The sequence below is a fragment of the Micromys minutus genome (genome assembly GCF_963924665.1).
Source record: "Micromys minutus genome assembly, chromosome: 2".
Lineage (NCBI taxonomy): Eukaryota > Metazoa > Chordata > Mammalia > Rodentia > Muridae > Micromys > Micromys minutus.
The window spans coordinates 22,077,867-22,103,270 of NC_137971.1; the positions used below are offsets into that span (position 1 = coordinate 22,077,867).

Here is a 25,404-nt window from a genome sequence, read left to right on the forward strand (position 1 = left end):
CCTAGGGAGGCTGACATGCGGTTCAGACCCAAAGGGGAAGGGGATTTGTGTTGGAGACTGGGGCCATCAGCCACAGGATTAAAAGGGATCAGTGGAAGCTTGCTTGTTCTCTTCAGGGGAGTCAGTCACAGGTTAGAGGCTTGCTGACAGGTCCTGAGAAAGTGACAGACTGCTCACAAAGCAGGGCCGTGTACAGCCACCAGCAATGTAAAAGGTTTTACACAGCCTCACAACAAAGTAAGGAGGAGCCGAACTCCAGCCAAGCTTTCCTTATAGAGAGGGGTAAACATTAGCTCAGAGATAAAGTGTTTCCTACCTGGTTCAGGCAATCACTTCGAAGAAATATTTTCCTGAAAATGCTTAGAGTTTAGAGGACAGAAACAGACAGACAAACAAACACATCGTTTAAGTATTTTAGGATGACATCAATAACAAACAAACAGTAAACAAACCCTCAAGGCACTCGGGAACAATAAAGGGTTACAGTGTTGCCTTGCTGACTTGGGCAGATGTTCTATACCAGGTGCAGGGAGGAATCCAGTGACTCAGCTTTAGCGTTTACTAAACACTCAATGCGTTTTCTTAGACCCCTTCTCTTGTCTTCAGTTTAAAGGTAGGTTGTGAGTAGAGTAACAGGTCTAAAGGAAACAATAAGAAAGCACTTTCTATCCTTAAAAACCCAGAAAGAAGTTTAGCTAGTTTTGTTAATAATAACTGCATAATGAAGAATTTCTAGCTGTGACATTTGAATTAGTGAGGCAGCTACATGTCATGTGCTGTTTCTTTACATTTGTAAGGAACAACTTATAAGTGTCATATGACGTATCTGCTGCTTGCTATGCAGTGTTCCCTCAAGCTCTCTGCTAAACAACCTCATTTCTATACTTGGCCATAGGATATGCCTACATTATACATAGCCGAGGTTTCAAGTTCTACATGTTTATATTTTTCCTGAAGCAGGAAAAGAATCTAGTAGTAAAGGATACTGCTTTTTGGTACCTAAAGAGATGCTACATGCAAATTTGCAGGTGTAAAAAAAAAACAAAAGCAAATTTTGCTGTTGGTTGATGAGAGGTATATAAAATGAAAACTGTCTGAATATTGCATATTTTCATAAAAAGCTGACAAGGGAATATCTTTCTCTTTTCTCATATTTTTCTAAGCATTTGGCAATGCAGTAAAAATGTAAATGTTTAGTTAAACAGTTTGTAGAGACAAGACTGATATGCATAGTTTTTTAAGCCTTTAAATTACAAAAAGTAGATTCAGCCTTCTATTAAATATACCCAACACCTGCGGCATATAAAATCTGGCTTAAATTTCCTAAAAATCACTGGACCTGTCTAGTATTTTAATGATAAAACCCAGATGTTCTGGTTTACATGCCCTGGAAGAAAAGAAACATACAGTCTTACAACAAACACTCACCGCTGTAAATCTGATTAAACTCTATGCCAAACATGGATTGGAAAGAGAATGATGTTTGAACAAACAATCCTTTAAAAAGTATTTTTCAAATCCACTTAAATGTTCTAGAAAACTCCTGAAATGGGAGCCAGCAATATTTACCCACATTCCATGCCTACATTGCAGTACTAGCTTGCGGTCATATACTGGTGCTCAGAGCAGGAATCGTGGTGACATACTTAATATTCAGCTCTCTAATCTGTGTTCTGAAGTCTGAGCAGAATGCTCTTGGATATGTTTCACAAATGCCAGTGCCATCTGGAAACCAGGGATTCTAAAGTGTAGCACACGATTGAACCATTTGGCAAAGATATTTAAAAAAATACCCAAGTTTACAATCCACACTGTAGAGTCTGCAGTTTGCAAACTAACTCTACCTGTTGGGAGAATAGACATGAGCCTGATAAGGGTTTTCTGAATTATTCTGATGAAGATAGAAATCTGCCTGGGGGGCCTTGGACCTAGATGTGCATGGGAGTAGCTGAGGGGCTTGTTCAAATGAGGAGCATGACTCCTCAGAGAGTGAGATGTGGGCAGAGGAGGCCACATTTCCAGCTCCCAGATGCTGCAAATGCTGCTACTTATTTGCGTTTTGTTCTCAGCTCTCTTTGGTCTCTTCCATCCTAAGGCTGCCACTGTCGCCTCAGTCTCATGTCCTCATGTCATTTCAAAGCCTACAGGCCTTTCATTCTGTTGGATGGTTGTCTGCCTGTTCTGCCTGGCATTCCTCACGAGCACATAGGTGATGTCTTGCTGTTGGGAAAGTGGTGGATGAGACTGGGCTCTGCTTACTGCATCACCCTAGACATCACACACAGAGGTCAGGTGACAAAGACCATTTTCGGTTGGAGACAGGAATGTTCGTTATCTGATCAGGTCTTACTCAATACACATCAATCTTCATGGTTTTGCAACTTATCATGTCTCCACCTAATTAAATGTAAGCGCCACAAGAGGCAGAGTTTTGTTTGGCTTTTACTACAGAAGAAAACAACACATAGCACCCTATCAGACGTTCTGGATCAATGGCTGAATGAACAAACAGATGTTTATTTCAGGCGCTCCCTGAAAAAGCTACCACAACGTGTGCTGCCTGGCCGAGGAACGTAGGAAGAGTTTGCTTCCATTAAGGCTGGATCAGAAGAGCCATCTTTGGCAGCCTACCTCTGAAATGTTACAGGGACGCAAAGGTCACTTGGGGCTGCTCATCTTGAAAAGGGGGTTGGGCTGCTGCCCTAAGGAGAACAAAGAGGTTTAAAGAAGGTCTGTTTTCCTAGATGAGGTGGCCAAGTAGCATCTACCACCAGACTTTTTCTATGTCCTTTCTTTAGTCATTCAACTGCCTGTGGAATAACATCAAAGTGGCAAGACTGGTCTATTCTTCATGTGTTAAGCAGAAACTGTCAAATATATTTTCAAGCAACGATCCTTAATTTTATTCTCTTTCCTTGTCCCATTACTGGACCCTGGATTTAAATTTTATCATAGAAAGTAATGTGTGCTTACAAAAAAATATCCAACAGTATAACATCTCATACAGTAGGAAATGTCTCCTTCCTTCTCGCCTTACTATAGGTTACCATAAAAATTCAGCTCCTTGGCTTTGAGACAACAGTGGCCTGGAAGCTGGAAAAGCTGGTGGGAGGGCTGACTTTTACAAATCTGGATTGTTTTAAAATGCAAAGGGACCTGCCAGGAATATCAATAATTGACTCTCTGTAGCGTATCACACTTGTTGAGACTCTGGCTAATGAATATGGAATTCCAGGAAGATGCTATAAGGCTCACACCAGGCATCCATTCCTGAGATTCTCTAGGCATCATCCCTTGGCCAAGAAAGACTGTCAGTGAGCAGCATACCTGGGCAGGTCTGTATGAGTGCATCCAAGTACTTAAGAGTCATGCTTTGAATACATTCACTACTAAGGCTCAGTATAAGACACAGCCCAAGGAAAATTTGTGCTGCAAACAATTCTGCCTGGAAGACACTACCCTTGAGCCAGAGGGCACACATCTCCAGGAGCTCGAGGAAACACCGTGGATTCTCTGATGTGGCATGCTTCTTTGTCCCCTTTCTTTCCTTCCTTCCCATCCCCTTCTTCTTTTTTCAGTGATGAGAACATTACACATCATCTTACTTTTTTTTCTGCCTAGGTTTTTGGGAAGCTCTGACCAACTTTTTAGTCAGTGGTATCTATTTTCTTCTTTTCAAGATTCTAGTCCCTTTTACTCTATGACTTTTGAAAGCTTCCTTAAAGTACCTTTTCCACCTTTGCAAGTAGAAGGAAACATAAACAAGACACCACCAGTTTGGTGCTGCCATTTTATTATTTATGGAAAGAAAAACAAGGGCCAATAAAGCTCCCTTTGCTAAAGGGAAAACCAGGTGGGTTAATGGGAGGACTTAGACAAAGATCTGAGGCTTCTTGTCCTTCCCACTCTGTGAAACTATTTCAAACTAGGGACTAATAAGTCTTCTGCCTTCACGTGCTGTGACAAGTCACTGAGCTTGTTTTGCTTTTTGCTCTGTGCCTGGGAAGGGCAGCCAAATATGGGCCCAAGTGCTCGTCCCCCATCACCACCATTAGCACGGAGGAATGACAGTCCAGGAAGGGGAAAGACACAGCCTTACATCTGTGTTTTATTCTGTTGCCTTTTGGCTTTGTTTGTGTCTTTTTTGAAATAGAAATGTCCTGTCTATGTCAACAAGACAAACCTTTCACCTTGGTCCTTCCTTCTGTCTTCACCTCTTGTGTGCTGGGATGAATCATCATGCTCAGGTTTTGAGAATTAAACCTAGAGCTTGCATGCTAGGCAAATGCTCTACCAACTGAGCTACATCCACAGTCTGTTTATATCTATTTATTTATATTTATGGAGGCCCAGATCGAGCAACTTAGCAAGCCCAAGTGGGGCTTTAGTTATAATTATCATGCCATAGATCAAGCAGCTTTAGGAATGAAAGTGCTCCTGATGATTACCCTTTATTCCACAAGTGCACTATGGGCTCATCAGAAACTAAGAGAAAAAAAGTTTATAGCAGGCAGAAGAACTCTATATCATCTTTAGAGCCTGGGCTCGTAACTCAGTGTTACAGATGTGCTTAGCATAGGTGAAATTCTGGCTTCAATCCCTAGAACCACAAACACATGAACACAAAGGTAAGTTAGACTACGAAGTCACCTATAAACATTTAATTGCATATAAGATAGCAATTTCTACCCAGAACTGTAATGTGAAGTAAATATTCCCATTTGTACCTTCATGCTTAGCTGTATAGAAATATATGTCAAATGTTAAAGGAGTCTAGGGGACATGCCGGTGTAGATAAATATTCAGGATGGACTGATAGGAACTTATGCTATATATAGAAAAGAGGCTCACAATTGGGAGCGGAGTATGTGACAGAGCCATAATCCACTTGAAGGGCCACTCTGTCCCGGAGCTCTGGAGGTACACATACTACCTTGACTCCAATAACTGCTTTGCCATTTGCCAGATATGTCTGGTGAGGTTTTGAGTTTCAGTCTGTATATGGGAAGAACTCTAGCTAGGACTGTGGAGAGGATGTGGCAGGCCTTCACAGAGCCGTGACATATTCAGCACAGTGCTAGCTCTAAGCATTCAATGATTTGTAGTCCGTGGGTTGTGAGTGGAGTTAGTGCCCTACCATAGACTGTTAAATCCATTTTGTTTTACCAACAAGGCAAGAATTGCAAAGAGACATCTGAAGGACAGAGGAGGTCGTGAAAGTGCTCACTAGGGGCAGCAAACAGATGTGACTGCCTGGGCCAGGATGCTTTGGAGGTGAGGTTTCAGCCTGCCACTCTGATGGGACAGTTGCTGTCAAGTGAGCCAGTGGATGAATGCCACAGCCACTGCCTACTTCTGTTGTGCCCACACTGACAGCCTTTCCCCACAATGTCACCAAGTATAAATGGCCGGCTGAGCATAGACTTGGTCACATGGCCTAGAGGAATACTGGGTATAGATTCCAAGTACCATCCAGGAGAAAACACTGAACAAGAGGGGTGTGAGGTGGAGAGACTATGGGGGAGCCCCAGCTTCTGAAGGACAGTGGTGGTGGAGTTCAGGCTGGCACAGACCCCCTCTAGATCTGAATATAACACATGTTGCCAGAATCTTTCTTATAGGAAGCTCAGTAGAAGGCAAGCCCATTTTGCAACATGGGCTGTAATGGCATCACTTTTATCTGGCCAGCAGGGTCAGAGTGCTTGCTGTCAGAAATTAAATTGGTAAAGGGTCCAGGTGTTTATTGCATAGCCCGGTTCTATGCACAATTGTGTTAGATAAATAGTAAACAGCCATAGTAAACAGCATTTGTAAGTTGGTGTTATTTGCTCTAATTCATTAAGGTGAAAGGGAAAACTAAGTAACATTTGAGACAAGCTAGAGCTGGATTTTATCTTTAACTTGGCAGAAGGACAAACCTTTGGTTTCGAGTCCGATGTTTGAAATGCTCATCTTCTGTCTTAAAAATAAAATTCGTCGGTATTTCTTTCAGTTTTAGAAACAAATGCACCCTTTGATACCTACAATCATCTTTTTTTCTCCTGTGTATCTTAGTGAGAAGCAATAAAATGTTCATAATAAATATTTTATGTAAGGCTCATTAAGTTCAAAACCCAACAGACTTCAACTAACATATCTTGTCAAAACTTTCATGATTAAACTGAAATCCCTAAGAGGAGATTTTTCAGTGGTGAAAAATGTTCAAAATAAAGGTTTTTCTATGTACCTTTATTTTGTACTCTAGGCCATCCCCAGTTCCTGGCTTCCCCTCAGATTGCTCCAGCTTTGGCCACAGGGAGCTCTGTCAGCTGTCAGCTGTCTCTTTAGTGTCCCACCACTGTGCTTCAGGGTGAGAACTTCCTCACTGCCTGTCCATCAGAGGTTCCAGGCTCATCCTAAATCGTGTGCATCTTGGTACCAGATTCAGCTTTTCCCGAGGAGCTTAGGATCCTCATATTAGAGAAAAATATTAGGAACCAAGACTTGGCTAGGTACGTCCATTGTTCTGAAATTCCAGCTGTTTCTATGTCCTCTTGGATCCATACGTATACTAACAGATCTATAAGCATTTCTGAATGTCACCATCTCTGTGATATACTAAATAAGAATTCATTACAACACAAACCAAACAGCTTTCAGCTTGCTCTCTTCTTCCATGTTTCTGGAATGGGAATTTATATAATGGGAAAAGTAAGATTTCTAACTTGAAAAAGGTTGAAATTGAATCTTTAGTTCTGTTTCCTTACCCACACCTCCCACGCCACCACAGCCACCCATGTTGGACAGCTTCCTACTGGCACTGAAGGAGCATTCTAGATGTCTGTCCCACAGTTGGGTGGGGGCTGCACTGGTGTTTTTGTAACATGTCATACGGTCTATTGTGCTGACTCCGTTCCTGCTAAGATTCCTCATCCAGGCTTACCTTATTTACAAAATGGATTCACTCTTGGTCACTTATGTTTCTGTAAACATTCAAAAACAAGAGCCAACACAAACTCCTGAATGCATCTCAGACAAACCCATTTGCTGCTTTAGACTTGGGATAACTCACTTTGCCAAGATGTAGAGGGGAAATGTAGTGTAGCACTTAGCCTTTGTGGGAAACACACTTTACAAGAACACTGTCCTATACAGTGTTTGGTTGGTAATAGCACTTTACAGTTTGAAAAACACTTCTGGGTATGCTGGGTAATTTTTAAAAATGTCTTTATAATACTAAGGCTAATAACTGTTCCATTTATAGAAAAAGAATCTGAGGTTTGTATCAGATGCAAGGGCTCGTGGGAACATAATGAATGTATCACTCACCACTACTAGATTATCAAATGACCCAGCCACCTTACATAGCACTGCATAATACCCAAGAGAAATGAAGAGCTGCATTTGTCTCTTCCAAAATGTTTCTGGTAGATTAATATAAAAACATGAAAAATAAGCCATACGTCTTCCCACTGATAAATGGATAAACTGGCAGATCCATAAGATGGAATACTGCTCAAATACTATCAACTTATTAATACATGTGATGGCATAGAAGAAGTTCCAAAGCATCGTACAGAATGAAAAGAGCCTTTTCTATGTTGATATTTGTATGCCCTTTGAGAAAGGCCAAAAGATGAAGAAAGGAATGAGCTACAGAGGGAATGTTCAGAATGACAGGACATTCTCCATCTTGATTGTGGTGGTCATTACACAACACATACCTTTGTCAAACCTCAAACTACAGGGCTGAAGAGATGATTCAATGGCTGAGAGCGTACAGAACACATACTGATCTTGCGGGGAAGAATCTGAGTCTGGCTCACAGCATGTGTGTCGGGTGGCTCATGGCTGCCTGTACCTTCAACTTCATCACAAACCTCACGGAAGCACCTTTCTACCTGCAGCCCATAGTTCACTGAAAACATCTCATGTGGTTATTACTGTGCCTTCTGATTAATGATCATTACCAAGCCTATGAGGACCAGAGCAGCCTCACCAGAGGCCATATACTCTGGATCAGCCGTCTATTCCTTCTTTAGACATTCTCAACACCGGAGCAGGGGCTGGCCATCTAGAATGAATGGAGAGGATAAAGGAGATGACACATCATATTCTTGTATATCTACAATAGTCGTTTCCATTCATGTTGTCACTATGTTTTCTAATCCACACTAAGTGTAGATATAAGCTGCTGAGTTCTGTTTGTTTATTATTATTTTTTAAACACTTGAAAGAAGGCGTGGAGGAAGACTATGAGGAAGCCTTCATCTCAGTTTCTACATTCTACAGATCCACCTGTGAGCAGTGGAGCCAGTGCTGTTGTTGCAGCGTGTTTTCATTCAAAAATCCCACAGAAGTGTGTTCAGTTTCTCAACATGTGGTCTTTGTTTCTCCCGAATCTTGATGGCTTCTACGGAAACTTAGCCAACTACCCAAGGTTAGTGAAGTCATTCATATTGGCAGAGAACATACAACCACCACTTTACTAAACCAGCATAATCCCTAACTACATTCTAAATATTTGTCCTTATACCCACCGATAAGTGTGTTCCTCACCCTCATCCTAAAAAAAACTTCTCTTTGCAACAGATGGAGACCATTACAGAAAACCACAACCAAACAAAATACAAAGTTGTAGAGTTCATTCCCAATGGCTACACTTCCAAAACAACTCCTGCACCCAAGTCTCAGGGAAGAAGGGGAGGAAAGATTCTAAGAGCCAAGGATCATGGATCATTGCTGTGAGATTGTGTCTACCAGGAATGTCAGAAGCTGTATTCATACAGTCTCATCAGCATGAATGGTTGAACATGAATTGAACAAGGATACCAGTAGACATGCTAAAGTGGATGCAAGAAAATCTGATAGGCCTCCACTCTTCACAGACACACACACAGACACACACACACACACACACACACACACACACACACACACACACACACAGCCTACAGGGAACTAAGAAATGCTGAGAGCAAGAAAAATGGTCTTCCCCAGGGAAGACCATAACAATTGGGTTACCTAATACCAAATAGTCAACCTTGAAAACATACATATGAGTAACATTACACAGACTGAGCAGGGGCAGGACACACACACACACACACACACACACACACACACACACACACACACCCATGAGCAAGAAAGGAAATACAGGAAGGTTTGGGGAAAGGAGCAAATTATCTAATTATATTATAATCTTAAAAAATAAAAGAAATAATTATAAAAATCTTGATGGCTTCTCTATAACCAACGTATCAAGATTCTTAAAGTATGACAGTATTTGAAGCAAGGAATTTTTTTTTCTTGCTTGTTTTAAATTTGATCTAGATTTTAGATTTATTATTTCCTTATTAGCCATTTAGTGAGTGCTTGACTATGGGCTAGTCACCTCAAAAATACATTTTCTTAAACTCCCTTTGAGGTCCGTATGGCAACCCTATGTACTAGATAGGTGCAGTTTGTGCCATTTTACAGATGCACACACTGGGTAGGAAACTTCCTTGCAGACAGTGGTGAACCTGGGATGTGAATGCAAATCCCTCAGCCACCACCTTTGTCTGAGGCTGCTGATGTTCTGTACTGTGAAGCATCTGCCATGCCCCACAGAATTTGATAGAGAGGCATCAAGGCTGATGCGTAAGAAAACCTTGAACAGATTAGAAGGGTAGACAAGACACATATCTTGTAGCAACAACTGCTAATTGTGGGTAACGTGCAGGGATGTCACTGTGTCTCCTGTAAGGACCTACTAAAAAGTTAAGACCACAGAGTTATCTTAAATGGTTACCATGGAGACAAAGAATAAATGCTAAAATAAGATGAATGAAGCTGTTTCTTAACAACTGCTGAATAATCACTCCAGAAAAGGATAGTCTAAACTATGAGCCAAACAATGCTAGTTGTTTCTGTGTGGATTTTTATGAACAGAGTGTCTGCTTCTTCCATTGGCACAAATAACTAAAAGTTACTTGCATTTACCACCTCCTGAGTCTCGTGTCTTGTGTAAAATTTGTAATTCAGTCCTGAATACCATTACACCTCAAAAACATGAGAAACAAATTTTTTGTGACTGTTATGTGATGCTGATTAAAAACCACACTATAAAGTGCAAGGAAAAAAACCTTGTGTCTTAAAAACCAATTTTGTACAGTATTTTCAGTAGATTTAGACTGCTTACCTCTCTCAGTGGTTGGTGAGTGCGCAATCCACAGAGCATCCCAGCAGGAAAACCTCTCTTTGTGTTTACGTGGCTGATTGCAGTGAGTGTCAGCTAACATATTCACAGGAGTAAATTTCAGAGGGAAGGCTCTGGCAAGGTGGTTAAACCCAGTGGAGACAGAAGAGGAAGGTTCATCATGTGTTTGAGCAATGTCATTTTGAAATGCGTCTTGGCCCCGGAGTATAAATATACTTCAGTATTTTTGTTAGGATTGCCAGAGAACAAGCGAGTGCTCATTCTTTTTGGCCAACAAAAGCATGTCTTTATGTGCAAAAATCTTCTGCATATTTATAAACAAGAACATTTAGAAAATCCTCTCTTGTTGAGAGATGTGACAACAGCTAAGTTTAACGGGGCTGTAAAATAAAGCAGATATTGTGAGTACTATCTGTGCTCATCAAGAACGGAAAAGGCCTATCGACTTTTTCTGCCATTGATAAACGTATGTCTTCCTACCCTACTCTCCAAACACCTTCCTGGGCTGCAAAGGTGCCCGCTCACTCCACCTACCCCATGCTCTAGATTTCCTCTCTACAAACGTGCTTATTTTCCAATACTGCAGTCTGCTTTGATGATGACAATGATCTCTTACTATGACAGTATTTATCTAGGTTAGGTTGAGTTGTTAGGGCAAGTCTGTGGGAAACTCCTTTGACTGTTAATTACCCACCCTACTGTAGGCAGCACCATTCCCCAGGCTTGGCCCGGAACTGTAGGGAAGTGAAGAAAGCCTGCTGAGCAAGCAAACAGCATGGGTGGATGCATCTGTGTTTCTCTGCTCTTGACTATGGTATTATCAGCTGTCTCAAAGTCTTGTCTCTGTGACTTCTTTGTTATGATGGATGGCAACTTAGAACTGTAAGCTGCCACATAAACCTTTTCTTCTGATGTTGTTTTTCTTTACGATATCTGTCACAGCAAGAGAAATGAATTGAGAACATCAAAAGACCACTGGGTGTCTTGGGTCAGGGGTTAGCCCACATTTCTCTTTGAAAGGATGCTTAACAAGAATTTTGGGTTTGCAAATCATCTGTTGTTTTTTGTTTTGGTTTTTGTTTTTGTTTTTTGTTTTTTTTTTTGCAAGTATTTCCTTCTACAATTGCAGTGTGAACAGCACAGGAACAAGTAAGCACAGTTGCATTCCTGTAAAATTTTATTTACGGATAATGTAATTTTGGGTTACTATAGTTTTTACCTGTCTCTAAATGAACTTTTTATTAAAATTTTTGAGGCTCTTATACAGGAATACTTGCCAACCTTCCTCTCCCCACAAATTCCTTTGTTCCCCATCACTCCTTCTCAAAAACTGTTTTTGGTTCATAGGATTCACAAAAACAAGCTGTGAAATGGATTTGATTTGATCTAGGACAAACTTCTAATTCAAGTCATGAGTTTAATCCCAGATTTGCAGCCAGTTACACAGACTACAAACGTCCAATTTAAGAAGCTCGTACCTCTGAAGGCCACTTGTTCTAAGGTAGGATGCTTAGCTTTTCCAGCCAAAGTTACCACTAATTCAACTTCATCTCCATGCCTAACCTTCAAATGCTGAAATATATCTACCTTACCTAGAGCTGCACATCCAAGCAAAATTGCCCCTACCTTTCTTCCTCCTTCTCTCATTCCCTCCCTCCCACCCTCCCTCCCTCCCTCCCTCCCTCCCTCCCTTCCTTCCTTCCTTCCTTCCTTCCTTCTTTCCTCCCTCCCTTCCTTTCCTCCTTCCTTCTTTCCTTCCTTCCTACTTTCCTTCATTTCTTTTTATGACAGCATTCATGTAGTACAGGCTGGCCTAGAACTCAACATGTACCCGAGGATGGCTTTGAACTCCTAATAACTTTACCTTCAAAGTACTGGGATCAAAGAGACGAATCACCACATGTAGCCTGTTCCTTTAACTGTTGTATAGAACAAATGTTTGTGTCTGTCTGTCTGTGTGTATATGTATGTGTGTCTGTGTATGTTTGTGCCTGTGCATATCTGTGTGTGTGTGCTCTGGTATAATCTGTAGAAATCCACCTGCAAATGTCAGCTCAGAATACACTTCCAGTGTGCCAGTCTGAAGGTGAAGAAAGCAAATTCTGTGCCAGCCTGTGTGTGATCTGCTAGTCATTCTGAACACATGTCTCAGCTTCAGCATGCAATTCACAGCTTGTGATTTCTTCCTGCCTTGATTTCCATCCTTCAGTCTGATTCTCCCCTGAGGCCCACACTACTCTGCTCCTTGCATCTTTTATTATCTACCATGAAAAGGGGTGTAACCAAAGTTTTTCAATGAAGACTGTGATCCCTCTCTTATACTCAAAGAACAGATTGATTCCCCTGGATCATGCAGCCCTGCAAGAGGGTAGACTCTACAATCACATCTGCCCAAGGCCAGCATGTGATCTCTTGGCTCATACTCTCTGCAGATGCTATTCTTTACAAACACTGTAAAAACGGTAGGCCCCACCTTTTACAATCACTTACTATGAGGAAACTACTCAGCCCTATTTCAAAGATGATGAAATAAACTCGGATAAATAGTTCAAAGGCCCTGCTAATAATTAAGAAAGGAACAGAATTTGAACCTGTGAATGTCTAAAACACCATGTATATTCTTGTAACTATATGAATGACATCACAGGCATCCCATTTATCTCAAATGTCCTGGCTAGAAAGCCTGAGTCAGTCTTGAGTCTTCTGCTATCGACCTTGCTACTCAATCAGCCACTGGCACACTGGAGTTCTTTGTTCTAAATGTCTAAGAATATTTTCTCCCTTTACTTTACCATCATTTCAGCATCCCCTTGTCACTGACAAATTGTGGTCACTCTTTTCCGCTGGGTCTTCCTGCATCCAATTCTTCCTTCAATCTACAATGTATCCTGCCTAGCACATTTGGACAAGTTAGATTCTTCATCTGACATGCCTTCCCTGCTGCATTCCTCCTGGGCTTCCTCTGGTTATTGTTCAGCCATTTCTAACCTGGAGCCCTCATCCTGGAGTGAGATATGTGCTTCAACTATCGGACATTTTGAATACTTCATGCATGCATCTCTTGTTGCTCAATTTTGTTGTTGTTGTTGTTGTTGTTGTTTTGGTAGTTTTGAGAAACGTGTTCTACAGGGCGAGAGAAAGATCAGAAATAACACACTCAGTTAACACATGAAGGACATGTTTGTAAGTTCAAAGCATCTTTGTTAGGACTGAATGTCACTGAGTTGATGGAGTTTACCTAGTGTACACAACATCCTGAACTGTAGACGCCCAGCAACAGAAAAAAAGTCTTTCTTGCTGTGCATCTTTATCATGGGTTGGATTGTCTGAGTCATGATGGTGGCTGTGAGCACCTGAGAAGGGAACGCATGATATGCAGGTTGGGCTATTGAAAAATGTCTTGGCTGCATCCAGTCCGAGAGCAGCCTGCATGCTTTTTGTTCCTACCCTAATGATGGACACATAATTTTACTGTCTGTATAGTTTTTGAAGTGTGAGGAGTGATGAGAAGGAATGAAACTTGTGGTTGCCTGGGGCAGATGGAATCTGAACAATAGGACTCAGATCTTGCTTCGTAAGCTCACAAGAGCAGACCCATGAGTCGGGACAAGAGGGACGCAGACATCACTGTTCTTGGCATCTGCCTTGCTCTGACCTCCAGTGGAATACTCCACCTTCTCTCTGTGACTTATCTCTTTGTCAAGAGGGTTGTAGGCAGGCTGCTTTGGCAACCAAGGCCTCAAGGCCTAGACCAACCTCCATCTTACCCACAGGGCTTCCCAGTGCTGGCTCAGTAGTAAGCACTGACCTTTGGACACTCAGGCACTTCGTGAAACGCTCAAACAGGAGAGACCTCCTGTGCATTGACATAACAATGTGGGAAAAGACAACCAACAGCTCCCCTTTCATTATTTGCTCACGACTTGGCTTATGCATTAGACCATAGGTACTGCCTCTCCACAAAATACAAGCAAACATCCCAAAGAACTTGTGCTGGAAGACCACATCCTGATCTCACTCTGTCACTCTTAAAATATTCAGACAAACAGCGTTTTGCACCCTCATTTCTATACCCATGCCTTTCTATGACACCTTTATTTTATAAAATACCATATCATATGCATGTGAAGAGTCTGGGCTTCAATATCAACAAAAGTCTGAGTTTCCTCTTGGCCTAGACACTTTGTGGCTCTGTAGTATTAGGCAAATTATGTCATCTTTCTGAACCTTGGTGTTCTTATTTTCAAAATTAAGCAGTAGCTAACCTTAGCTGTCAACCTGAATGGAGTGCCTAGGATGAAGGGGATAGCTGGAGGTAAATTTCACTGAGGACATGTCCTTGGTGACTGTGTCTATCTCTTCCCTGAAAAGATATATTTAACTGGGTCAAAATAAATCTGGTCTTAAGATGTTCTCGCCAGGCATTTTTATCCTATTGATAGAAAAATAATTAACACATAATGATCTCCTCTCTTCAGTGTTCTGTAAAAGCTAGATGTGATGTAAGAACATGAAGTGTTCATAAGTCTATTAGACATATACCAATGAAATGACGCTTTATCATTTAGGCTGATCATGGTCCCTCTAAGAGCCTAAGATCATCTAACAAATACCCTGACATCAGACCTGAGAAGTCCTCTTTTGAAGTCAGGGTTGTTTGAGAGATTCCCAACTCATCACAATCTATTGATATTGCCCCTTGGAGAGAGGTAGAAGATTAACCCATACTGATAAAGACACCGTATACTTCAGAAATAGGGTCCAGAGGCCCCCGAGCAAGAACTGACATGAAAGCCTGCTCCTTGAGGACCAGCTTTCACAGTATCAGATGGTGTCGTGGAAGCTTCCACAGTAGGGGAGCAACGAATAGTCCGATTCTGCTCTTATGCCTATAAGTCACAACATAACTAGGCAGTAGTGGCATACATACCATTGGTGGTAATCAACAGCTATTTAGTTGGTCCACTCAGTAAGGGAAAAATCATTCCTGGTACTGGATACCTACTCAACTCTCCAAGGCTATTGAAGTTGAGAATCTTGGAGGAGAACCCATAAACCCCCACTTTACTAAGCCAGCAAAATTCTTAACTATGCTCTATTTTTCTTATATGCACAGATAAATATAACTCATCTCTTGATTAAAAAAGAACAAAATAAAACAACAATAACAAAAATCTTTTTGTAACAGAGACCATAACAGAAAACCACAACCAATCAATCACAGCTACATTTACAAAATAACTTCTGCACCTGAGGCTCAGGAAAAATTGCAGAAGATGGCACAGAAAACTTTTAAGAGCCAAAGAGCCAGAGGATCAGAGAGTTTGCTTGAGATTGTGTCCTGGTAATGTCAGAAGTTACACTCATAAACTCTTACCAGTATGATATTTCATATGATTTCAGCAAAGACAACCTCAATATACACACTAAAGTGGATGGGGAAAGTCCATGACGCCTCAGGCCTCAACTGTACATAAAGAACTGTGGGCACCTAAGGAATGCTGAGAGCCAGAGAAATGCTCTTCCCCAGGGAAGAACACACCATTAGGTTATCCAATATTGAAAAGTCAGCTCGACAACATGAATTTGAAAAAAGCATGAAAGGGTATGTGGGAGTGTTTGGAAGGGGAAAAAGGAAGGGGGAATATATATATATATATATATATATATATATATATATATATATATATATATATATATATTAACATGAAATGTTTATTTGTTGTTGACTTAGTACAAGGCACATAGTCAACGGCAGTTCCATCATTACTTTCTCCATAATAGTCATCATTGTAAAATGTAAATCTGACTAAGAGACTAGGTGGTGTCTCGTATGGATGATGTTTTGGTCTCTAGTACTCCTCAAAACATATGTATTGTTATTCAGGGAAATGGATGCAGCCGAAGATAATTATATTAAGTGAGTTATAGTCTCAGAAAGGCAAATATCATGTGTCTTTCTCATTTGTGGCTCCTGGATTTTATGTAAAGACATGAATCGATATAGGTATACTTGACAGGTAAGCAGAAGTGGAAGTGTTGGAGGGGACAAGAGAGAGACTGGGATTGCTAAGTTTGTGCTCAGCATGCAGTATGTATTTGTATGAAAATATCCTTGTATAATAGTACTACTCACAAGGAAAATATTTTAAGATAAAAATGGGGGTAAATAGTATGTATAATACTATCAGTCCTAAAGGAAGAAAGGAAGAAAGGAAGAAAGGAAGGAAGGAGAGAAGAAAGGGAGAAGGAAGGAAGGAAGGATAGATGGAAGGAAGGAAGGAAGGATAGATGGATGGAAGGAAGGAAGGAAATAAAAAGCAATTGTGAAGCTGGAGAGAAGTGATTCATTGACTGAGAGGTCCTGGGCTTGGTTCGCAGTACCAACACTGTGCTTCAGAACTCCAGCTCCATGGGAGTCCCCACCCTCTTCCGGCCTCTAAGGAGGCCTCATAGCTTTCAAAGACACATGCAGGCAAACACTAGTAATCATAGCATAAAATATAAAGGAAAACATTTTTAAAAAGAGGGCAATTGCTAAAATTTTGGCAAGTATTTTATTGTCTATGTGAATACATATCTAGCTATACATTCAGAAACCACATATTTAAGAAAATTGGATTCATACTAAGTGTGCAATCTTTTTTATTCACTAAAATATTGTCATTATTATGCATCAACAAATGTAGTTTTGTATTACTATTAAAATTAGATAATCTTGGAGCTTGAGAGATGGCTCAGCAGTTAAGAGCCCTGCCTGCTCTTTTAGAGGTCCTAAGTTCAATTCCCAGTAACCACATGGTGGCTCACAACCATGTGTAATGGGATCTGACGCCACCCTCTGGTGTGTCTGAAGACACCTACAATGTACTCATATACATGAAATAAATAAATTTTTTAAAGAAAACTTAAAAAAAATTAGATATTCTCAAATAGTTGCCAAATTAACCAACTGCCATTTCTTTTTGATATGATAATTTGCTTTATATGTCATTATCAATATGACTTAGGCTTAGGAAGGCTTGCCAAGAGTATCTTACCCTAGGGAAACTCATCTAACACAGGTTAGATGAGTGTGGGCTCAAAGGTTTCAGAAAGAGCTTGTGAGAAAGTGCATTTGGTGAATGGGAAAAGCGATAACATTATCACATTTTAGCATCGAGAAACAGGAGCTGAAATCGCGTCATTTACTTGCTGAATCGGTTATTATTCTCATTGCTGTGATCAAGTAACTGACAAAGGGGAACTATTTTGACTCAGGGTTTAAAGTCCATCAAGGTGGAAGACATGGAGGTGGGACCATGAGGCCTCCATGGTCACGAGGCAGAGAGAAACGGATGCTGACTCTCAGCTCATGTTCTTCCTTTCCCCCCTTCTGATTCAGTCTGTTACTCTAGCCCATCAACAGTGACACTCACATTCAGGATGGGTCTTTGCCTCTTAGTTACGCCTATGGGAAGGGCCCTCACCTGCATTCCCAGAAGTATGTCTCCTTGGTGATCCCAAAGCTAGTCACCATAATAATGAAGATGGACGATCACACTTGCCTAGAGTCCCTCAGTGAGAATGATTTGGGACCCTAGCTCTGGCTCAGGCTTCCCAATGGAGCCCTCCTCTTCCCACCAACCCAGAATGCTTGTCACCTCCTCTCCCATAACTGTTAATGCTTGATACTGGTTTTTCATCCACGAATATGTTAATTCAGTATTTTATACTGTATATGCCCTTGAGCTAGCCTGTAAATCCCTAAGGAGAAAAAGCCATGTTTTGTGTTTCCCTATATTTTATCAGCATCTGTTTCAATAAATAATTGATAACACCAAGCAGTACCATTAGTCATTAAATTATTAAGTACTTATTTATTGAACATGTATTACATGTGTGGCATTATGTAAAGAAAAAGAGACATAGCCATGAGCAAGTTAGGGGGAAAAACCTGAGTGTAAAAAGATAGGGGAAGGGAGAAAAAAACCAATGCAAGCCAGTGGTTTCCTTGAACTAAAATTTGATCCCGAGGAGTCTACAAAACCCCAAGTACAGCGGCTGTGTGGAGAAAACTAGAGGAACGTATTCACAGAAGAAAATGAAATTCTTTGCGGGTAGACCAGCATCAGAGAAGGAAGGGTCGGGCAGTATACAGTTAGAAAGAAAAGGTTGGTGGAAGCAAACTCAAATGGGATCTTGAGCCATTGGGAAGACCTTCAGCAAAAGAACATGACGTTCACACTTATCAGGCTGGCTACAGGGTTGAGAGTAGATTCCAGGGCATGCCAGCATGAAAGCAGGAGGGGTGGAATGCAGTGCTGGACGTTTCCAAAGTGGAGGGTTTGGGAAGAGCTGACTAGCTTGGGACTTTTTAGGAAGAACGGATGGGACTCACTGATGGTTTAGATACCGGGGGTCCAGGAAAACAGCAAACCAAGGATAAATCCTAGGTTATTGGCCTTAACACCTGGGAAGAGACACTGTTAACTAGGATGCATATGGGGAAGATGGCTATGTCCTGGGTGTGGAGATTATATGTGAGAAGAGGAGGAGGCAATTGTTCTGTTGTGGGCACATCTGAGATGTTTTCAAGGCATCATTAGAACGTCAGCTCTGCCAGGGCAGATGGTTTGCCTTTATTGCACTATAATGTATCTTAGAGCCCAAAGCAGCAGTTGAGATATAAACTGGTACAAAAAATGCCCACAAGAAACAGTTGAGATGGCAGTTGGATTTATGGCTGTTTAAATATTTTGGATAAATGCAGATCCCTGGCAAAGCATAAATGCATTCCTCCTTGGCTCTTCCATGAGCAGTAAAGATCTCTGAGACAGCAGTTTTTCAGAGTTGAATGATATATCCTAATAGGGTCAACTAATACAGTCAAAGAGAGGCTCAAATATTCAGTCTCTGACTAAAGTTTATGTGATCTTTCCTACCATATTCCCAGGCCATCAAGGTAATCTGACCACTGAGGACTAAAACACTGAAGGGCTGCTACAGTTTCTGATAATAATGATGATTGGTATAACACATTTACATATGTCACAATTCTTGCCTATTTTTGTTTCCACTAATACCACTCTTACTTCTACCATTCTTGGGGCTGAATGTTTCTGGTTTGCACCTGTTAAACTGTTAAACTAATGAAATCATGCCCTCAGAAGGTCCCTTCCGGGTGTCTCCCAGTGTGCAGGAGGCGCCATATTTTCAGGATCAGAAAATGAAACTGATGAACTCAAAGAGGTGTTAAAGTCAGAGAGATGCTTGTATTACCTTGGGAAGAAGATGGTTTCCTTCAGTGGAGACAACTAAATTCAGACATAAGGCTTTTTCAGTGTTTGATTGAGAACCATTATACCAAGAACACAACCCAGGAAGTCAGGACACCTGAGTTTCCATCCTAGCTCGCAGAGTACAAATCTTTACTGAGCTAGACCAAGCCTACATTTTCTCGCTTGTTAAGTGAATAGCTGGTTAACAAATATAATAAAGCTATAATAAAATGTTTTATTGATAGTTATTTTAAAAAATAGTTATCTTTGTGGGTTTTTTTTCTTCTAACACTGAATAACTACTGTGTCTTCATTCCCTGCTTAGTGCTTTCTCTACCTCATCTCTCTGGGACAGGTACTATTATCACCTGGGTTGTTTCATCTTGATTGGACTGAGATGTACCTAGACTGCTAAGGTATGTGTCTACCTCTTCGAGTGTGTCAGTGAGGAGGTTTTCTGAAACAAAGGTCTGCTATGGATGTTCCACACAGGAAAGAAAGAAAATGAAAGGAAAGGGAAGGGAAGAGAAGGGGGAAGGGGAGGAAAGGGGGAAGGAAAAGGAAGGGAAGGGGGAAGGAAAGGGAAGGAGGAAGGGGAAAGGGAAGGAGGGAGGGGAAAGGGAAGGAGGAAGGGGAAAGGGAAGGAGGAAGGGAAGGGGGAATGGAAGGGGAAAGGGAAGGGAAGGTTGAAGGGAAGGGGGAAAGGAAGGGTGAAGGGAAGGGGGAAGAGAAGGGAAAGAAAGGGGGAAGGGAAAGGGGAAAGGAAGGAAAGGGGGAAGGGAGGGGACGGGAAGGGAAGGGAAGGGGAGGGGGAAGGGGAGGGGGAGGGGAAGGGAAGGGGGAAGGAAAAGGAAGCGAAAGAAGGGAAGGGAAGGGGGAAGGGAAAGAAAGGGAAAGGAATGGAAGGGAAGGGGGAAGGGAAAGGGGAAGAGAAGGGAAGGGAAGGGAAGATGTGTAGGTATTCTCTCTGCTTATTGGCTGCCGTGAGGTGAACAAGTTTCCATTGGGGCCATGTGCCATTTTACTCTGGGTTGGAGAGAAAGCCAGGTGACTGGAGGCTGAACCCTCTGGAACCATGACACAAAATAAAAACCCATTGCCTGAGTTACACTTCTCACATATTTGACCACCACAACACAAAGCTAACTAGCATATTAGCCCAAAATGTAATCTCTGGGATTGAAAAGATGAGGGGTTAGATAAGAGGGCAAGGTGAATTGAAACCAGGCAGCCAGTCTCCCAAGCTGTCCTCAAGTGACAACGTTTCACCCCTGGCCTCTACTAAAGGCTACAGTGATCTGCTATCAGCTAGCTCCAGTGTAGATAACCACCAACAGATAAGTTTGCTTTTAGAATGCTGCCTAGCAGGCTAGATTTTTGTTTGTTTTCAGATGGTGTCATTATATGTTGCCAAGACCATCCTCTAATTCTTGTCTCAACTGTTTCCTTCTGTTTCAACCCCTTGAGCAGCTGGGATTACAGGTGCATCTACCCACTCAACACTACTCTTGAGCAGCTGGGATTACAGGTGCATCTACCCACTCAACACTACTCTTGAGCAGCTGGGATTACAGGTGCATCTACCCACTCAACACTACTCTTGAGCAGCTGGGATTACAGGTGCATCTACCCACTCAACACTACTCTTGAGCAGCTGGGATTACAGGTGCATCTACCCACTCAACACTACTCTGGAGCAGCTGGGATTACAGGTGCATCTGCCCACTCAACACTACTCTTGAGCAGCTGGGATTACAGGTGCATCTACCCACTCAACACTACTCTTGAGCAGCTGGGATTACAGGTGCGTTCTACCCACTCAGCACTACTCTTGAGCAGCTGGGATTACAGGTGCGTTCTACCCACTCAACACTACTCTTGGGGAGGAAGGACACTTCTGGGGAGACACATGCCCCTGGGAGACGTGGTTTTCATTGAAAGATTTGCCAGTGAGCTGAAACTTATTTCCTCAAGTGTCTTTACTAGCCTCTATGTGTATACATTTGAGGAAGACGGTTTATACAGCAGTCCTGAAGAGACAGATGCGTTGGTTTCCCAGATGCCTGCTTTTGCAAAATGGGGAAAGACTTTGGGAGGAAACATTTCTTAACACAGTTGGCTATGTAAGTTCACAACTATTTTTCCCAAAACATTTCAAGTGCAGGACTGTATCTCGCCACCACCCTGTGCTCTGTATTCTGATTTCTGGAGGAATAGCCTGTCCTCAGTGACAACAAGGCAGGCTTCTGGGAGTCAGAATTTGCTGCAGTGATGGCTGTCAGTTGGGAGGAATGGGAGGAGCTAGGAGCTGAGTGTGGGGGCAGGCTATCAACCTGAACTGCTTTTCTCTAAAAACCTGACTTATTTTTCTTATTCATCTTTTTCCTAGGAATAAGGCTGTGGCTATTTGCTTTTTGTTTTGTTTTGTTTTAATAGAAAAGTGACTTTTGAACTGCAGAACTGATGTAGTTCATGCGGTCTACCAAGTGGAAGGAATAAGCAATACCAGAGTGTTGCTCCGGGCCACCAGGTTTGTGGAGCTGAGAGAAGCAGGTGGGTAAATGACACAGTTTGACATGCATAGGTAAAGATAGCCAGGGTCCAGAGGCCTCTGGAGTTTCTGTGCTAATGAAGGTTTCAATGCAGTAGGTAGGACCTGCCTTCATTCCAACTGGTTTAGAAGAAGAGCCCAGGCAAGCAAACACCGTCCTGTTAATGGCCTCCTGAAGCTGTATGTGACTCACTAGCCAGAGATAGCAACTGTCTGCGACATGAAAGAGAGCATGACCCCGTGTGAGCAGTGACAGGCTGCAGAATCACTTTGGGAGCTGATCCTGTGAACCAGGCACACAAGAGTAGAGGCCGAATTATAGGACATCAAGTTTGGGGAGTAAAGACTAGGAGCTGTGACCCTAGAAACCTCCCCCTTACCCTGTGTTACAGCATGGGTGTCCTGAAAAGGAAAAAAAGGAAAAGTGTTTGTGTGGGGACCTCGGGGGGGGGGGGGTTCAGTCTCTACTCCACTTTTCTTGGCTACTTATGGTCTCTGTGGTGGAGAAGACATGGGGCAAGTGCCTCTGTCTCTTCCAGAAAAGAAAAATGGCTTGGGAATTTATTGTAAGGGGAATAAAAACAAAGTAAGATCAAAGAGACTGTGGGCTAGCGGCAGAAGCTGGGTGAAGAAAGAAAAAGAGGATGAAAAGAATACGACTCGAGACTCCAAGAAAGAGGCATCGTGTGTGGGCAGGAAGCAAGGCAGCTCATCCAAAGGGAGAGAGGGGCATTGACTCCTGGGAGCTTAAGGTCAAGATTCCAGCCTAAGAAGGTCCAGAAAGATCTGCCTCTCAGGCCACACTTGCAGGGCTGAGTCCAGTATAGATCTGATGCCTACCAGCTTAGGAACGTCCCTCTCCCGTGGGCTTCTGGGTATTCTCAGGGAGAAAACAGGGCCAGGTGTCTGGCTAGTGGCACCTTAGTCTTACGGAGCTGGGAAAAGGACACAGGAAGAAACGCTGGGAGTGATTTATCTCCTGGCCTCTTTCAAGTGGCAAAACCTTTCCAGCTGTTTCATGGTTATTCTCAGAGCTGCGTTTTAGCCATACTTTCTTCAGAACGAATGTTACGCAACATCGCAGCAGGAATTTTCTTCCCTTTCCCCTCATCACAGATAAGTCTGTATGTACAGAGTGTCTGGGATGTGGGCGACATCTAGCTCATGTTCGGCAGCCACTCAAGAGCAAGCTACCTCGCTATGCCAGGAAGTCTTGCTCTGAATGGAAAAGGTTCAGTGGATTGTCTTCCCGTTTGAATGTCACTCATGCCCCACAGATCCTCTCCTGTAATGTCTACTGCTCAAGGACCAGCCCTAGACTCTGGAGCTCAGCAGAAGGGGCTGCCGTCTCCCACCTTACCACCTCCACCCGCACTGTCTGTGGCACTCCACGCTGCATGAGTTCGCTGCCTTTTTTGGTAGTTATTTGTGTCTGCCCGTGGTAGCTTCTGGCAGCTGCAGACTTACTTTCCTTAGAGCATATCCACCGACTAGCTTGCTTCTGAAACGTGCTGAATAAATGGGCCGGGATGACTGTACCAATAAACTCATCAGCCTCTCCCTGAGGACTAGTACTCTGCAATGGCTGACATTCTCTTTTGTCTTGTGATGTACTAAGGAATTTGTTTCCTTCTCTTGAAGGTAAGTGTTTCAATTTTGACAAGAAAAAAAATTCTTTTTTGGTTAATGGTGTCAAATTTTTATTTTAAAATTGGCCTGTGTATGTCTGGCCTCTATCATTGGAGGGAAAAAGAAGGAGGCAAAAGCACAGTAGGCATGTGGTAGGAATGTCTTGCATAGATGAATAAATGAATAAATAGGGGACTAGTGGCAGGAGTAATTAGAGAATTAGATAAAAAATACAAACAGATGATAAAAATGGATGAATGCACAAGAGATTTAGGGAAACACATGGGAAGAGCTCAAGGCTAATTAAATTCAGAATCAGCACTTCCAGATTTTCCAGAAAGTTGGCTTCATAATGTAAAACAGCAGAAAGGCAGTAGGAAAAGACAGACTGAAGACAAACTCGGGGTCTGAGATCCATTTAGCTACTGTGTGACCTTGGACAAGTGACTCACTCTTTCTGAACTCATTGTGTTATTTTAAAACCTATCTTGAAATAATGTTAGATTTACACAGATGCTGTAGAAATAGTTCATAGTTTCCACACTTCCCCTTCCCTTCCTGGATGCTGATATTGCTCACAATCATACTGAAGTATGAAAACCAGGACATAAACATCAACACAGTAACTAACATGACTGTATACCTTCTAAGAGTTTTACTATCTCCCACCACTTCCCCTCCCAACCCCCAGTCCCCTGTTCAATAGACTTTGACTCTCTGTGTACCTGTCAAATCTCTTCTCTAATGCTGAGAGCTTTGGATTATTCACCTTTCATGACCTCAACACATTCTAAAGCATTGCCTGTCCCTCAACCTGAGCATGCCAGACATTTTCTCATTAGTAGATGCTGGTTCACCTCTGTAGCAAGAGCACATAGAGGTGACATCATACCTCTTTAAAGCAGGTTAACTAAGGGCACAAGAGGACATGCATCATTACTGGTCAAGGAACCTTGAAATGGTATCTGTGGCTGGGTTTCTCCATTGTATTATTCTGTGATTAGCCAGGATCCTGTAGAAAGATGCTTGGGGATTATGTAAACACCCCACCTCTCATCACATTGCCCTTTGCCTAGTAACTTTGAATGCTTCAGTGGTTCTACACGCAATGTTGATGGTTGTTGGGTTCTCATGGGGCTCCCCAATTGTCTCAGTCCTTCAACTCTTACATCAATTCTGTAAGTAAGAAAACCATCATTATTTGTATTGCTCTCTAAGTTTCACTTTCTCTGAAAGACAGGGAGCACATACTAAATAGATGTAGGGTATTTTAATTTAGCAACATGACTACTCTGGTGGAAATACAGACACATCCTTAGTATACACCTTTTATACCAAACAGTGAAGGTAAACTTAGTTAGTAGAAGGAAGCACCCATGTTTGGAAATGATGTTTGAGAGGCAGACAAAGAAGTGCATCAGTGAAAGATTGACAAACTAGGACATGCCCAACTCTCATGTGGAAAGAGAGGCAACATAAGAGGGATCAGCACAGAGGGAACCTGGGACAGTTACAGAGACAGGTTGAAGAGGTAACGAGGTAGACAGAATAAACCAGAGAATGCCAAGGAGCCAGAAAATTAGAACATATTGCTAAAGTTAGTATGGGACCAAGCAGAGCAAATCAGTCAGAAGCTGAGAGATGCCAGTTTGAATCAGTCAGCTTGGACAGGAGTTTTGAGCCTGGCAGCTAACAGAGTTCAGAAAAAAAATATAAAGGGTTATCTTATTAAGCAGTAAGTCTCAGAGGCTGAAAACATTCTAGGCATAGTTTGGATTGTA

The 25,404-nt window shown here is 42.1% G+C and overlaps 1 protein-coding gene across 4 annotated transcripts in view; it reads right to left on the reverse strand.

Moving 5' to 3' along the window:
* PLCE1 (phospholipase C epsilon 1) overlaps positions 1–25,404 on the reverse strand; it is a 283,791-nt gene that overhangs the window by 103,338 nt on the left and 155,049 nt on the right. The window lies entirely within an intron of this gene.